The sequence below is a fragment of the Lepidochelys olivacea genome (genome assembly GCF_965140295.1).
Source record: "Lepidochelys olivacea isolate rLepOli2 genome assembly, chromosome: 21".
NCBI lineage: Eukaryota > Metazoa > Chordata > Testudines > Cheloniidae > Lepidochelys > Lepidochelys olivacea.
This window is the reverse complement of record NC_140431.1, coordinates 8540157-8554757: the sequence shown is the minus strand read 5'-3', so window position 1 is coordinate 8554757 and position 14601 is coordinate 8540157. Positions and strand designations below refer to the sequence as shown.

General features: G+C 45.5%; 1 pseudogene across 1 annotated transcript; it reads right to left on the bottom strand.

Moving 5' to 3' along the window:
- Positions 1–2871: 2871 nt before the first annotated feature.
- LOC311511179 (acidic mammalian chitinase-like) lies at positions 2872–14601 on the bottom strand (annotated as a pseudogene). Its single transcript has 8 exons — positions 14591–14601; positions 13237–13360; positions 12349–12528; positions 11958–12074; positions 6746–6972; positions 5773–5892; positions 4989–5130; positions 2872–3178 (listed from the first exon to the last, which is right to left on the bottom strand). The product of its transcript is annotated as an acidic mammalian chitinase-like (transcript).

Here is a 14601-nt window from a genome sequence, read left to right as displayed (position 1 = left end):
TCAAAGGCAATCTATGCATTTGAAGGTGGTGCTGATACAGGCACTATCAAACAGATATAGTTTGACCAGAAATTTTACCCAAATGCCCCTGTGTTGAGCCCAATGACTTTAGTTAAACTAAAACTTTTTAATCCTTGGGAAATGAAACGGTGGTGTGCCCAGAGACGAAAGCATCACCAATGCCTGTGATTCTTGCAGTGGCAGGGAACTGATTAGGTGAGACATGCCTAGCTGTTCCCAGTAGGTTATCAACACCCCATGCTGCAGAGGAAGGTGGAAATGTGAAGCATGGCTTCTACTAACAATAATATTGTAATCATGCCTAGAGGACTCAATCAGGACTTAGGCACTGGTTGCACACTGAGGACAAAGACAAAGAGGCAATGCTCAGTATTTAACTTTAATCCTTTTTTCCCCTTCCAGAAATAAATGGTAACAGACAGAGAACAAGCAATGTGAAGGCTCATGAAGAATGCATCCACAGTAGTTAGTAGAGATGGGCCCAAGCTGTGGAGTTCAGTAACCAGAGCAGAATCTAAATCTCCCCAAGGTTTAGGTGGTCTTTGCAGTTGATGGCCCAGCCCAGCCCAGCCCAGCCCAGCAAGAGCTGAAGTCTGGGTCTGAATCTAAATTCCAACTTCCCCCATGCTCAAAGGGTGTTCAGATCTGAAATTGCGCACACTCAAAATACACCGCTTCACTTGTAAGTCCCTGCAGCGTGTGCAAAGTACGCAGCTTCCTGCACTGCAGTTACCTTTCGTCTGCCCAACTCCATTACAGGGGCCAGTGACTATGCTGGACGGGCTGGAACGAAGCATGGGGCAAACCAATATTTTGCTGTGCAACATGCCACTCCACTAAGAAATCCTTTTGCTTTGCTAGGGTGTTCGCCTCATTTCAGATCCCTCAGGCAGACTTTCCCCATGGCCCCAAAATGGTGAGGAAGAGAAACTATAAGGTGTTGGCCCTACTGAGGTAGAGACAATTTCAAATGGAAAAAGAGGAAAGATGCCACAGGACTGTTTGATTATGCACTGATTATTAGAGCAAGGGGTACACACTGATTCTATAAAAGGGCCAGACTTAACGGAATGAGAGCGACACTTCTTTCCACTGAGAATAATCAAGCCATGGAGCAGATGCTTTAAGTCAGCCAGGGAGCACATGGTGTATGTCAATGTATCTTCATAGAAAGGAGTTAGAAATTATTGACATGATTGAAATACTGCTTGGTACGACGGCTAGCTGCACTTGTGGTAGAGGAGCCAACATTGGTTTCCTGATGATTTTCTGTGTTCTTGGTATAAAGACAATTGTAATCTGCATAACTAGATTCTGGTATGGCTTTGTGAAGTACTTTTGGAGATTAGAATTCCTCTTTCTCTTTTGCACTTTCTCTTCTTCTTGCCCATTCTGCCACTCTCTGCTTTCTCCCATCAATATTTCATAGTTTTATCTATTATCTGCTGAATTTTTGCTTCCTTTTTATATATAGTAGGTTTCAAGCCTAGATTTTCATAAGCAAATGCACCATGCCATGGGTACGTAGGGCATTATATTAATAACACATAATAAATATTATTGCTATGCTGGGGTTTGGTTGAAATTGTTGGGTGTGTTAGCAAGCTTCCGTTCAGGCTAAACCAGGGAACAAATGTCCCTTTGTTTGGTGGTAGAAGAAACAATGGAAAACCAACACCCAATCACGAGACTGCTTGCTACCCTGGGCAGTGGCTGGGCCATGTGGGCCAAGGGCTTTCTCATGGATCTGAGAACAAACACAGAGTTGGCGATTACTTGGATTGCAGTTGTGTGTGAGAGAGAAGCAGCAGAAATACCAGTGGAGCTGACAGAGGAGGAAGCCAAGACACCACCAGAGACATGTGTGTACTGTGAATGTGGGAAAAGATCAGACAGCTTTTGGGCAGAGTGCTGGTTGGAAAGAGGCTTGGGACTGGGAGCAAAGAAACTGACTCATGCTGTTTGAGTCCTACTCTGTTTAAGGAAACAGAACTTTGTCCATTGTTTGTAAATAAGCATGATTGCATGAAAGGTACCTGACCCTCTATCATCAATTTCTCCTCTTAACCGAAACAACCTGTCAGACCCTGAATTTTGGCTAACTGCTTGGGCCAAAAGGGGCAACATTATTAATAATAAAGCTTTCTCTGTTCATTCCCTGGTCTAACCATATAATGATGAAGCCTGCCAGTATTTCTAGTGTTCCAGTTCTTTATGCAGGTAGTGTCGCATGGAGATTTCATGAAGGCTTTAATTCAGCCTGGAACATACTGGGAGTAAGTGAAGAAGGACTAGTAAAATTACTTTTATTGTCTATTTCCAAGGAGGCTTTTAAAGATATAATGTTATTCTGTGCAAAGAGGGTGTCTATTTGTTCTGGGCCAATTCTTAATGCCATAATGCAAAATAACACATAGCTCTTACATAGCGCTTTCATGTGTAGATCTCAAAGGAGGCCAGGATCATTATCCCCATTTTACCGATGGTGAAACTGAGGCAGGGGGGAAGTGGGGTGACTTGCCTAAGGCCACACAACGAGCCAGTGGCAGAGCTGGAAACAGCCTAGAAGTCCAGTTTCCCTGGCCCGTGGTCTGTCCAGTAGGCCAGACTGTCTCCTTTAAGCTCCCTTCTGAGCAAGCCAGGAAAGGGAAGCAGTCTCCCTCCTTCATTCACGTACCATATTAGTGGGAATGTGTATCACAAAACAGTTTATTTAATGGCTGTTTAATCTATGTTGCCCAAAAGGCCAAACTCTGCTCTGTTAGCCCAGCGCTACCTTTGTGCGTACACAGTGACAGAGACCACAAATTGTTATTTTAATGCAACGCGCGTTTATTGATCATTCTCTCGTCTGAGGTCTGCACCTGTTGCCATGAGCTCTGCGAATCTAGTGGGGGTTCTCTTCATGCCCAGTTGCAGAAGGAGCAGCTGGAGTCGAAGACGAGGCTGGCCTGGCAGAACTGCAGGTAGGTTTTCCTGCTCACGCAGTGGTAGAACGCGTGGTTGTTGCTGGGATCTGGGTAGAGGCCATTGGCTCTGCCGGAGCAGAAGTTGCTGCATCTGGAGCTTCAGCTGGAGCTGCCACTGCCTTTGGAAGGAGCCGCCGTGGCTGGCTGGTTAGCACTGGTACCCGGGGTGGTTGCTGGAACCTTGCAGTCTGAAAGAAAGAAATGCAAAGGGGAGGCATTAGAATGTGCTTTCTTCTAAGCGTCTGAGGCATGGCGGTAGACGTGCCTCTCGAGGAGGGAGTTAAAGGAGGGCAGGGTAGCAGCTTCACAGAGGTGTTTGGGGAGGTTTTTCCTTGCCTGGGGGATGTGGAAGCAAGTGCAAAGGTGCATGTGGGATAAGGCAGCAAGCGGGTGCGGAAGGCTGGCTTCACTGGCAGAGCAGAGGGAGCAACACAACAGGATGTGAGAGCAGATAAGAAGGTGGGGAACAGAGCCAAAAAGGGGTTTCAAGGGGAGGACAGGTTTCAGAGTAGCAGCCGTGTTAGTCTGTATTCGCAAAAAGAAAAGGAGGACTTGTGGCACCTTAGAGACTAACGAATTTATTTGAGCATGAACTTTCGTGAGCTACAGCTCACTTCATTGGATGCATGCCGTGGAAACTGTAGCAGACTTTATATACACACAGAGAATATGAAACAATACCTCCTCCCACCCCATTGTCCAGCTGGTAATAGCTTATCTAAAGTGATCATCAGGTGGACCATTTCCAGCACAAATCCAGGTTTTCTCACCCTCCACCTCCCCCCCCCCACACAAATTCACTCTCCTGCTGGTGATAGCCCATCCAAAGTGACAACTCTTTACACAATGTGCATGATAATAAAGTTGGGCCATTTCCTGCACAAATCCAGGTTCTCTCACCCCCTCACCCCCCTCCCAAAAACCACACACACAAACTCACTATCCTGCTGGTAATAGCTCATCCAAAGTGACCATTCTCCCTACACTGTGCATAATTAAGGTGGGCCATTTCCAGCACAAATCCAGGTTTTCTCACATCCTCCCCACCCCCATACACACACAAACTCACTCTCCTGCTGGTAATAGCTCATCCAAACTGACCACTCTCCAAGTTTAAATCCAAGTTAAACCAGAACATCTGGGGGGGGGGGGGGTAGGTAAAAACAAGAGGAAATAGGCTACCTTGCATAATGACTTAGCCACTCCCAGTCTCTATTTAAGCCTAAATTAATAGTATCCAATTTGCAAATGAATTCCAATTCAGCAGTTTCTCGCTGGAGTCTGGATTTGAAGTTTTTTTGTTTTAAGATAGCGACCTTCATGTCTGTGATTGCGTGACCAGAGAGATTGAAGTGTTCTCCGACTGGTTTATGAATGTTATAATTCTTGACATCTGATTTGTGTCCATTTATTCTTTTACGTAAAGACTGTCCAGTTTGACCAATGTACATGGCAGAGGGGCATTGCTGGCACATGATGGCATATATCACATTGGTGGATGTGCAGGTGAACGAGCCTCTGATAGTGTGGCTGATGTTATTAGGCCCTGTGATGGTGTCCCCTGAATAGATATGTGGGCACAGTTGGCAACGGGCTTTGTTGCAAGGATAAGTTCCTGGGTTAGTGGTTCTGTTGTGTGGTATGTGGTTGTTGGTGAGTATTTGCTTCAGGTTGCGGGGCTGTCTGTAGGCAAGGACTGGCCTGTCTCCCAAGATTTGTGAGAGTGTTGGGTCATCCTTTAGGATAGGTTGTAGCTTGAATTTGGTGTGGTGGAGAAGGAAGAACATTCAGAGCAGGGTGGGGCTGGCGTGGTCCAAATGACATGCCAGGAAGATGGTCTCAACAGCAGCTCTTTGAATAGACCTGAGAGGGGTGTCTGCATGGCCAAAGAGGAGGAGATTGCAGGAGGTAAGACAGGAGGAGATGCAGGCCTGGAGAAGAGTTCAGATGAATGCTGGTCATCTCACTCCATGCCTCAGGCACTGGGGTGTTACTTCCTGGGCGTGGTGACACCCAAGACAGATTTCAAGGAGTTCATCAGAGGGTATTTGCCTTCTCCACAGAATGTGCCAGTGAAGTCGTCCAGATCAATAGCCCAAACCATGGCACCTCCAAAATTGTTCTCCAACAGCCACTTTGCCTGTGAGAGAAGATTTTTAAGCAGAGTTGTAAATGCATCAGTAAAGATACTCTAAACCATGCTTTCCCTTGTGTTGAAGTTATATCTTATCTGAACGTTTCAGGGCCTCAGCCTGCAGTCTTTGCTCACATTAAAGACTGGACGTCAATGGGAGTGGATAAAGGGCTGCAAGCTAAATCTTTAAATAGCAACAGAGCTGGCATAGAACCTGATTCAAAGTCTATTCAAGACTCCCATTGACTTCAGTGGGCTTTGGGTCAGGTTCACAGCAAACTAGAGCAATACGTATTGGATGTAAATTGTGCACTTTATCCCAAGGTGTTAACACTGTATAGTGTTGGTACCCTGATCATTTCTGGCCTGAGCCTAGGAACCTGTAAGGAATATCAAGGGTCTCGGTTCACATCTAGTCCTGAGAAGCATGATGAAACAGAGGGGAATTCACTCTTATCTCAGTCGATAGTGGGATCCTCTAGGCTGAGGAAGAAGCAATGTGGAGATCCTGTAAGACGTTAACTGGCAAGGATAGTATGGAATAGTGGCCTCTGTCCCACGCTCCAGAGAGCAGTGTAGCTCTGTAGCCCGATACAGGGATGAAAGCCCTTACCCGGAGCACAAAGAGATGACAGACAACAGGTTTATCTTGATGGCGAAGCTCTTAGGGTTGTCATAGCCAATCCACTGATTTCCTTTGTAGGCATAAGGGACGTCCTGAGGGGCATTCCACACGATGGTGGCTCCAGTCTTCAAGAAGGTACAGACCTGGGACATAAAAGTTGTTTGTTAAGGTGGTCCAGGAAGGTCTGTGACTCTATCCTAACTGATCTAGAGGCCTATATCTGACTGTTCATTCAACTCCTTAGTCTCTTTGGACTGACCCAGCACACTGTATCCTGTAGGTCCGACCAGGCTAGTTTTAATGTTCAGGAATACCACCAGCTGCAGACATCCGCTGGAGGTCTTCCTCCTGCTGTCAAGAAGCCACTGTGATTCAGAACCTCACGTCACTAACATTGCATTAGGAAAAGGAGAGGGTCTCTTAAAAACCCTGGGCACTGCTTCCTGTCTCCAGTTCCCTGATTCCTGCTTGAACCACTAGGCCTGACTCCTGTCCCAGTCATTAGGCCTGCCCACTCACAACCTGGTTGTGACAGGGCTACAGTTTTGCAGTCTTGGTGGAATTGCAAAGGTGCAGGTGTGAATCAAGACTGAACATTATTATTTAGTAGTTGTATTGTGGTAGCGCCTTGGAGCACATTCATGGACCAGGACCCCATTGTGCTAGGTGCTGTACAAACACAAAGATGGTCCCTGCCCCAAACGACTTGCAGCCAAAGTAAATATGGTCATGGTTCCACCCAGTGAAGGTGTTACCAGTCTGCTGGCAACACTATCTGAACTCACCAGAGCAAACAACCCCTTGAGCAGCTAAGTAACATTTTTGCGATGATGGCGTAAGCTCATGTGTGTTATAAAACATAGCTGTGTCGTTCTGTTCCCAAGTGTCTCTATCAGAAATGTTGTTTTTGCAGACACGTCCTCCAGTAACAATACTGCGCGAATGCCCATAGCTAACAACCATTCTGATTTGCCACACCTGTTTTCATAGTTTTACCTCAAAGTAGGCCAGGGTCCCGGCTGACTGGATATAAGCTCCCGCGGCACGTGGGCCAGATGTTGGGGCAGCCAGGCCATGTTGGAAGGGTTGCTGAGGGTTAAGGTGTGGGCATAGGCCCCGAATCCAACCATCAGCTTCTCAGCTGGGGCACCGTTGTCCTTCCAGTAGTTCATGGCATAGTCCGAGAGGAGACGGCGCAGTGAGCCAGTCAGGGAGATGTTCCCAAGCCATGGGAATCACAGAATCACAGAATATTAGGGTTGTCAAGGTTCCTTCCCCACTCTGAACTCTAGGGTACAGATGTGGGGACCTGCATGAAAAACCTCCTAAGCTTATCTTTACCAGCTTAGGTCAAAACTTCCCCAAGGTACAAAATATTCCACCCCTTTGTCCTTGGATTGGCCGCTACCACCACCAAACTAATACTGGTTACTGGGGAAGAGCTGTTTGGACGCGTCTTTCCCCCCAAAATACTTCCCAAAACCTTGCATCCTACTTCCTGGACAAGGTTTGGTAAAAAGCCTCACCAATTTGCCTAGGTGACTACAGACCCAGACCCTTGGATCTTAAGAACAATGAACAATCCTCCCAACACTTGCACCCCCCCTTTCCTGGGAAATGTTGGATAAAAAGCCTCACCAATTTGCAGAGGTGACCACAGACCCAAACCCTTGGATCTGAGAACAATGAAAAAGCATTCAGTTTTCTTACAAGAAGACTTTTAATAAAAATAGAAGTAAATAGAAATAAAAAAATCCCCCCTGTAAAATCAGGATGGTAGATACCTTACAGGGAAATTAGATTCAAAACATAGAGAACCCCTCTAGGCAAAACCTTAAGTTATAAAAAAGATACACAGACAGAAATAGTTATTCTATTCAGCACAGTTCTTTTCTCAGCCATTTAAAGAAATCATAATCTAACACGTACCTAGCTAGATTACTTACTAAAAGTTCTAAGACTCCATTCCTGGTCTATCCCCGGCAAAGACAGAATATAGACAGACACACAGACCCTTTGTTTCTCTTCCTCCTCCCAGCTTTTGAAAGTATCTTGTCTCCTCATTGGTCATTTTGGTCAGGTGCCAGCGAGGTTACCTTTAGCTTCTTAACCCTTTAAAGGTGAGAGGAGCTTTCCCCTGGCCAGGAGGGATTTCAAAGGGGTTTACCCTTCCCTTTATATTTATGACAAGGGTTCTGAAGGGAGACCCAGCCAGAAGATGATGGTTGGCTCCTGGTGGTTGGAAGATTCCCCGGGCTCCAACACGGGGGTGGAGGAAGGATGGAAGGCAGGAAAAATGGGGGAATAACCAACTCTACAATAACACTGGTCAAAAATTTTCAGATGGAACATTTTTCTGTCAGATCATGCCATTTCATCAAAATCAAAGCTTTCTGTGGGAACATGTCAATTTTGGTGAAATTCCATTTGGAAAAGTCATGTTTTGAGCTTATCAGAGTGAAATGTTTCAATTTTTCATTTCAAAATGACTGAAAAAAGTCAAAAATAGAATAAAATGTTTTGATTTTATTTAAAAAACACAATGTTTCGAGTGACCTGACATGAAATTTTTAAACAAATTTCGTTTCATGGAAATTTCAATTTCCTTTTTATTTTTTTCCCCACAATTCAGAATGAAAACAAATATTAAAAATGCCAGAATTTCCCGCAAAATGGAAATTCTGAATTTGACCAACTCTGATCTGCAGCCACAGTTATCACTTTCAGTGAGCATGTGTAAGGGTTTTCATGTGCCTGATGCAGGAAACTGAGTGAATGTCAACCCAGCTGTCCAGCGTGGCTCTCAGCTAAAGCAGCAAATGCTAATATGAGTTATTCCAGAAACATGGCTCCCCATCTTTTGCCTAATGTATGAGTCCTTATATGAATCTATCTTATCTATCTCATGTTGCAAGAAAATAAAACGTGGTCCATTTACTTCTAAAGAGCCGTTCAGTGCAATATCATGATGCTTGGCAGAATTTGATATTTTAAAAATCATTTTGATATATAATCAACTTTTATTTTAAGCATCTTTTTCTATTTTTATCTATTTACATTTTCACAGTAGTGCAAAATTATAGGGTTTAAGCATTTTTTATTTGTACTGATTTAAATTTTCACAGTTGTGGGAAGTTATGGGCAGGTCAGACAATGATTATTTAATAACAGCTGATGCTGAGTACTAGGGTGGTGGCATTTTCCATTTACATTGGTGTTGCAATACATTGGTTTTCTCCAAGCCTGGAGTAGTGAGTATAGTTGGGTATATGGACTATGCCCATTGAAAGTCTAAGGGGCACACATGGCATACCTCCCACTCAGCAGATCCACTGGCAACCAGAAGAGGTTAATATGACACAGAGTTTCCTCCAGGTGAATTATAGTTTACTAGTGGGTGACTGCTCCATAGGTCTTTGATATATTGAAAACAGAGAGCCATATCCTGGCTTTTACCAGTAGCCTGCTAATAGGGTGACCAGATGTCCCGATTTTATAGGGACAGTCCCGATATTTGGAGCTTTGTCTTGTATAGGCGCCAATTACCTGCCCACCCCCGTCCTGATTTTTTGCACTTGCTGTCTGGTCACCCTACCTGCTAACTGCTTACCCCCTGTAGCTCTAAAAGGAGACTGATTAGCCACTGCTTTCAGTGGAATCGGTACCGGGGAACATAAACTGCCAACATTCCTTTGCCTTTGGAAATCTCTTCCCAAGCATTCACTGACTGGACCAAGATAAGATTATGCTGAAGACCTTGATAAGATACAGTTATGGGCCAGCTGTGGAATAACCCCAATTTGCAGAGAGGCGATGAAGCTTATCGGGGGGCGAATAATAATAATGAGGCTTGGGATGTGATAATCAGACTGCTGCAGCCCTTAATGAGCTTGTGTTTACAGAGCTGGAGGTTCCTGCTCCATTTACAATTGATTCGTGTGCTTTTCTGTGTTAGAGGCTTGAGGTGGACATTTCACCCACCATTATTTCTGAGGAAGAATTTGGGGGGTGGGGGGTGGGAAGTCCATCTCCTTTCCTATTGCTTCATTTAAACAGTTTTCACTCCTACTGGTTTGGTTCACTTGGGTGACACAATACGCAGTGTAAGGTGAAAAAGGGTGAGGAGTGTGTTTGTGGTGCTCTCTGCCTTGGGCAATTCTGAGGTGAAGGGGCCCTGTTGGCCATGGCTTTATTACAAAATGAAAGGAGAGGAAACCATTAGTGGATGTGCTGGTGAAAGAGAGCGGGTCTGCCACACATGAGTGTTATTTTTGAGCTGCATGAATGTTCCCCAGCAGGTCTTCAAACCCTTTCCCCATCCAAAGAAAGAAAGCGAGATGTCTTCCTCATAGTGCATTCATAGCTTCACACTCTGTCGACTCAATTGCCGGAGCTCAGCTTTGCTTTCACAGTTCCTATTAGAGGATATGGTTTTTTCTGGTTGCAGAACAAGCCAGCAAAGTCATCCAGGTCCACTGCCCAAATCATGGCACCTCCCAACTTGTTGTTCTTCAAATACTGATCCTTACAGAGGGGGCAGGGAGAAAACCCGTGAAGAACCTGATTAGGTGCAAAAAGAACACGAGTACTTGTGGCACTGTAGAGACTAACAAATTTATTTGCGCATAAGCTTTCGTGGGCTACAGCTCACTTCATCGGATACATAGAATGGAACATATAGTAAGAAGATATATATATACACATACAGAGAACATAGCCTCTTATTCCACCTTTTCATGTTCTCTGTATGTATATATATATATATCTTCTTACTATATGTTCCATTCTATGTATCCGATGAAGTGAGCTGTAGCCCACGAAAGCTTATGCGCAAATAAATTGGCTAGTCTCTAAGGTGCCACAAGTCCTCCTGTTCTTTTTGAGGATACAGACTAACACGGCTGCTCCTCTGAAACCTGATTAGTTGCAGGTGAGACACAATATTTGGACCCCCTCTGCGCTATGGGTGAAATCCACCAGCCCCAGGCCTATGCAACTCTCAAGCAGGGGCATCATTTGCTATGGGGCAATGGGGGCCGTTGCCCTCCCCCCAGATCTTGGTTTGCCCACCTCCCAGACTTTTCATAGGTCCATATGCTCCATTCCCCTGGCCCTTGCTGGATATCATACAATCACATATAATACTCTATATGCTGACACAACTCTTCCCATCCCCCAGCCTTACCCCCTCGCCCGGAATTTTTCTGAAACGACACCCCTGCTGTCAAGTCCTACTTCAGTCTTATTTTGGGAGCTCCAATGAGAGTTAAATGTTAAGCCTCATGCTGGCTCTGTGCACTGGGAGGTATTCCCCCCCCCCAATCCCGTTTTCCTCTTTGAACATGAACCTTTTCTCTTTCCCAAGGCAGGAAGCTGGTCCACTGGCTGCACTTCACTGGCAATGTATATTGTTGCCCAGGGTATAGCGTGTGTCATTGTGCAGGGGTAAGGAGGTGAAGGAGTGATGGAGTAATCTCCTCCATGAGCACTTTTCTAGTGAATTCCTGTGTCAAAGGGTGTCCTGCCCCTTGATGGGCTGAAGGGCTGGGGCCAGCCAGCGGTGCTCATTAAGCAGGTGCAGCTGCAGAGGGGACAGGTGTTCCCTATAAAAATCTGGATGTCAGTGAGGAAGGGGGATTAGGAGTCGCATGGAGTTCCCTGGGAGGGGAGGCAGTGGGAACCGGCTAGGGAAACAGGGCCTCCAGGGAGAAAGCCCTAGGATGGGGAGGTAGGCAGGGAAGAATCCTGTAGAAGGCCATGAAGCAGGAGGGACTAAGAGAGGGAAAGGGGGAAAGCCCCTGGGTGCTGTATGGACTGAGGAATTGTTTTTGTGCTTGTCACCTATGTTTGGTAAATAGAACTGTGCCTAGAAAGAGATGCTGGGTTTGGCAGTGGGTCCTTGGTGGGCGGGGGACGAGCCAGCATTTTGCGCCCCTCGAGCTGATGCATTCCACAACTGTTCTCCCATTGCATTTTTATAACCCCAACAGAGACGTGGCAGGGAGTGCCTTGGTAGGATCCAGATGTGGATCCAGGTGTGTCTGACTCCATCAGCAGCTAGAAAAACCAACCCAACCCTCCCTTCAATTTGGTGATGGGTTTTTAACCAGAGCCTGGAATAGATCACTGTAGAGAGGGGAATGGGGGAGGAGGGGTCACAATCGTAAGAAGAGCAGACTTTACCCTGCTCCTCCTTAAACACACTTACTTTGGTTATAATGCTTTGCTCGTCGTCATACCCTGCCCACTGGTTTCCTTCGTAGGAATATGGGACCTCTTGCTCCACAATCCGCCCGGTGGTGGCACCTGGTGTAAAAGTACAGATCTAAAAAACAAACAAAACCACACCACCAGTTGCAGACCGGAGAACAATGTCATTGCTGGGTCACTCTCAAGGTGTTGTTGGAAAGCCTGATGGTCACCCGGAAACGACAGCCATGAAGGTTTAAGATATTCACATTGCATAAGGATGATTTCCTGGGTGCGAGGGCAAAACCTTGTGAATTAATCCCAACGGCCGGTCCCAATAGAAAGAGAGACACTGATTCAGCTGCATCCCCAAATCAGGGCAAGATTAAATAGAGCAGCATCCTCCCTACCTCAGAATAGGCCAATAATCCTGCCTTTTGAGTGAATGGGACAGGTAATCCAGGCCCAGAGATGGGCACGCTGATGCCTGTCTTGGAGGAGAGGGTGAACGACCGTCCATAGGTGGGGATTCCCATGATGAGCTTCTCAGCTGGGGCACCCTTGCTCCTCCAGTATCTCACAGCATAGTCCTGTGGGAGGGGGTATGACATATGGTTTATAATATATTATGCACCGTAAACTGAATTTACAGTAGGGTAGCATTGCTGGCATTTGCTTAATGATTGGCTTCTTATTCTGCTATGGAAAACCTAATCCTACAATCAGAGCTCTATGACAGCTTGCATCTTAATATTTCTGGGCATGGATCTTCTTAATGGTGGCAAACGGTTCTGTGGTCTGGGAGCACATTCCCTACAGGCTGAAGTGGCAAAGGGTTTCCTCTGCAGAGAGAATCCCACTGTCTCGTGCGCCAGTTTGGTCTTTTTGTGCTGTGTATTTGCATGGCTAATTACTCATCCAGCATGTGCAAACTCATCAACTTTGCATCAGCAAATTTTGCACGTGTCTTTTTGATGGGTCACTGAACATTTGCCCCTAGATGTTAATTCCACTCTGTAATGTTAATGTGATTTCTGGTTACTGGAGATAAAGAACTGTTCTGCAGATGGGTGTCTACACCCATGGAGATGGCACAAACAAATGGAGAATTTCCTCATTCATTTCTATATGCTTGGGGTTGTGACACACAGAGTCCTAAGGATTTTAGAAGGGGATAGTCTCATAAATGTTGATTTATTGTTGGAACACTGATCACTCACATTCCTGATCCCTCAACCCCATGATCCATTTGTTATGGTACCAGAAATCTCCCATGAAATTCATAAGTTGACTCTTACAACATTACAGTAAGAAGAGGATTTGGAGTTTTCTTTACCCTGGAGAAATGGGCTGACATGTCCTGTGACTTTTTGCCAGGAACCATGGAAGTCAAAGGTCAAGAGGTTAAGGAAATCTACAGCCCTGCAGAGGAGAACACAGAATGAGATGGTGTCCTGGGGAATGGGTGCAAATGCAAAGCATCTTGGATCATGGCTGAACATGTGGATTAATTACTCTGTGCAGAATCCAAGTGCGGCTGTGTGCACTCACTCTGAGATTTTGTCGATTTCATAGCTTGCGTCGACTACGCCCTCACAGCTCCCACTGTTGCACTCAGTATGAGCTTCTGCTTCCCTGTCTTTTGAGCTTTCTCCTGAAATGCTTTTGCCAGCTCCTCCAAGACATTTCATGATATGGGATGGGCTGGGTGCAATTGCTCTGTTTGTGGTGGCCCAGAGAATAGAGGTTCACGGTGTCAATATCTGGGTTCTTCGACCTTCCTTTTATGGATCTGGCTGTTACACCCTCCCCAATTTACAGGAACTCAGCAGCCATGAAATAAAATAGGAGAGACAAGTTCTTCCTCTTTGCTAGGAAGGGATTTTCCGACGTGGGAATGACTGCGCAATCTCCTTTCTGGATGGGTGGAGCTATTCCCGTTCTCCACATGCCTTTTGGGAAGTCACTCCCATAGGAAAAACCTGAAACACTGGTTACCTTGCAGATCAGCACCTTGCCTTGAGGAAACATTGTTAATCAGTAGCAGAGCTACAAACAGAAGCCAGGAGTGCTGATTCCACACTCCCCCGCTGTAACCACTACACAATATTCCCTGCACCGGATGCATTTGTTCACTGTTCTCATCAACACTTTTCACTGTATATAATATTACACGTAAAAAATACATCAAAAGTATCCTAAGGTTGCAAAGTCAAGCACTCAAAAGTTAGGAAATGTCAGAATTAAGGTGGACCTGGCAACCTTAACTCTGCCCTCTTGTGTGTATGCATTACGCTATAATCCTCAATTATATGATCACATATATTTCCCCCCCTGCCTCACTGAGTACACAGGATGAATGGTGCTCACTGAATGCCCAGCTAGTCAACATTTTGTTTTCTCCTCCTTACTCAGCATGTAGCCTGAAGCCTTGTTTACTTACCTTGCTCTGAATAGAGAATTATTAATTTCCTCATGGCCTTTTCTATGGTGTTCATCATGATAATATCTGAGAATGTCACAAACATTACCTGATTGATTTTCACAATACCCTGTGCAGCGAGGGGATACTGTTATCCCTGATTTACAGGTCTGGAAATGAGGCACCGAGAAATTAAGATCAAAAGTGCCCATTAATTTTGGATGACCTACTTGAGGCGCAT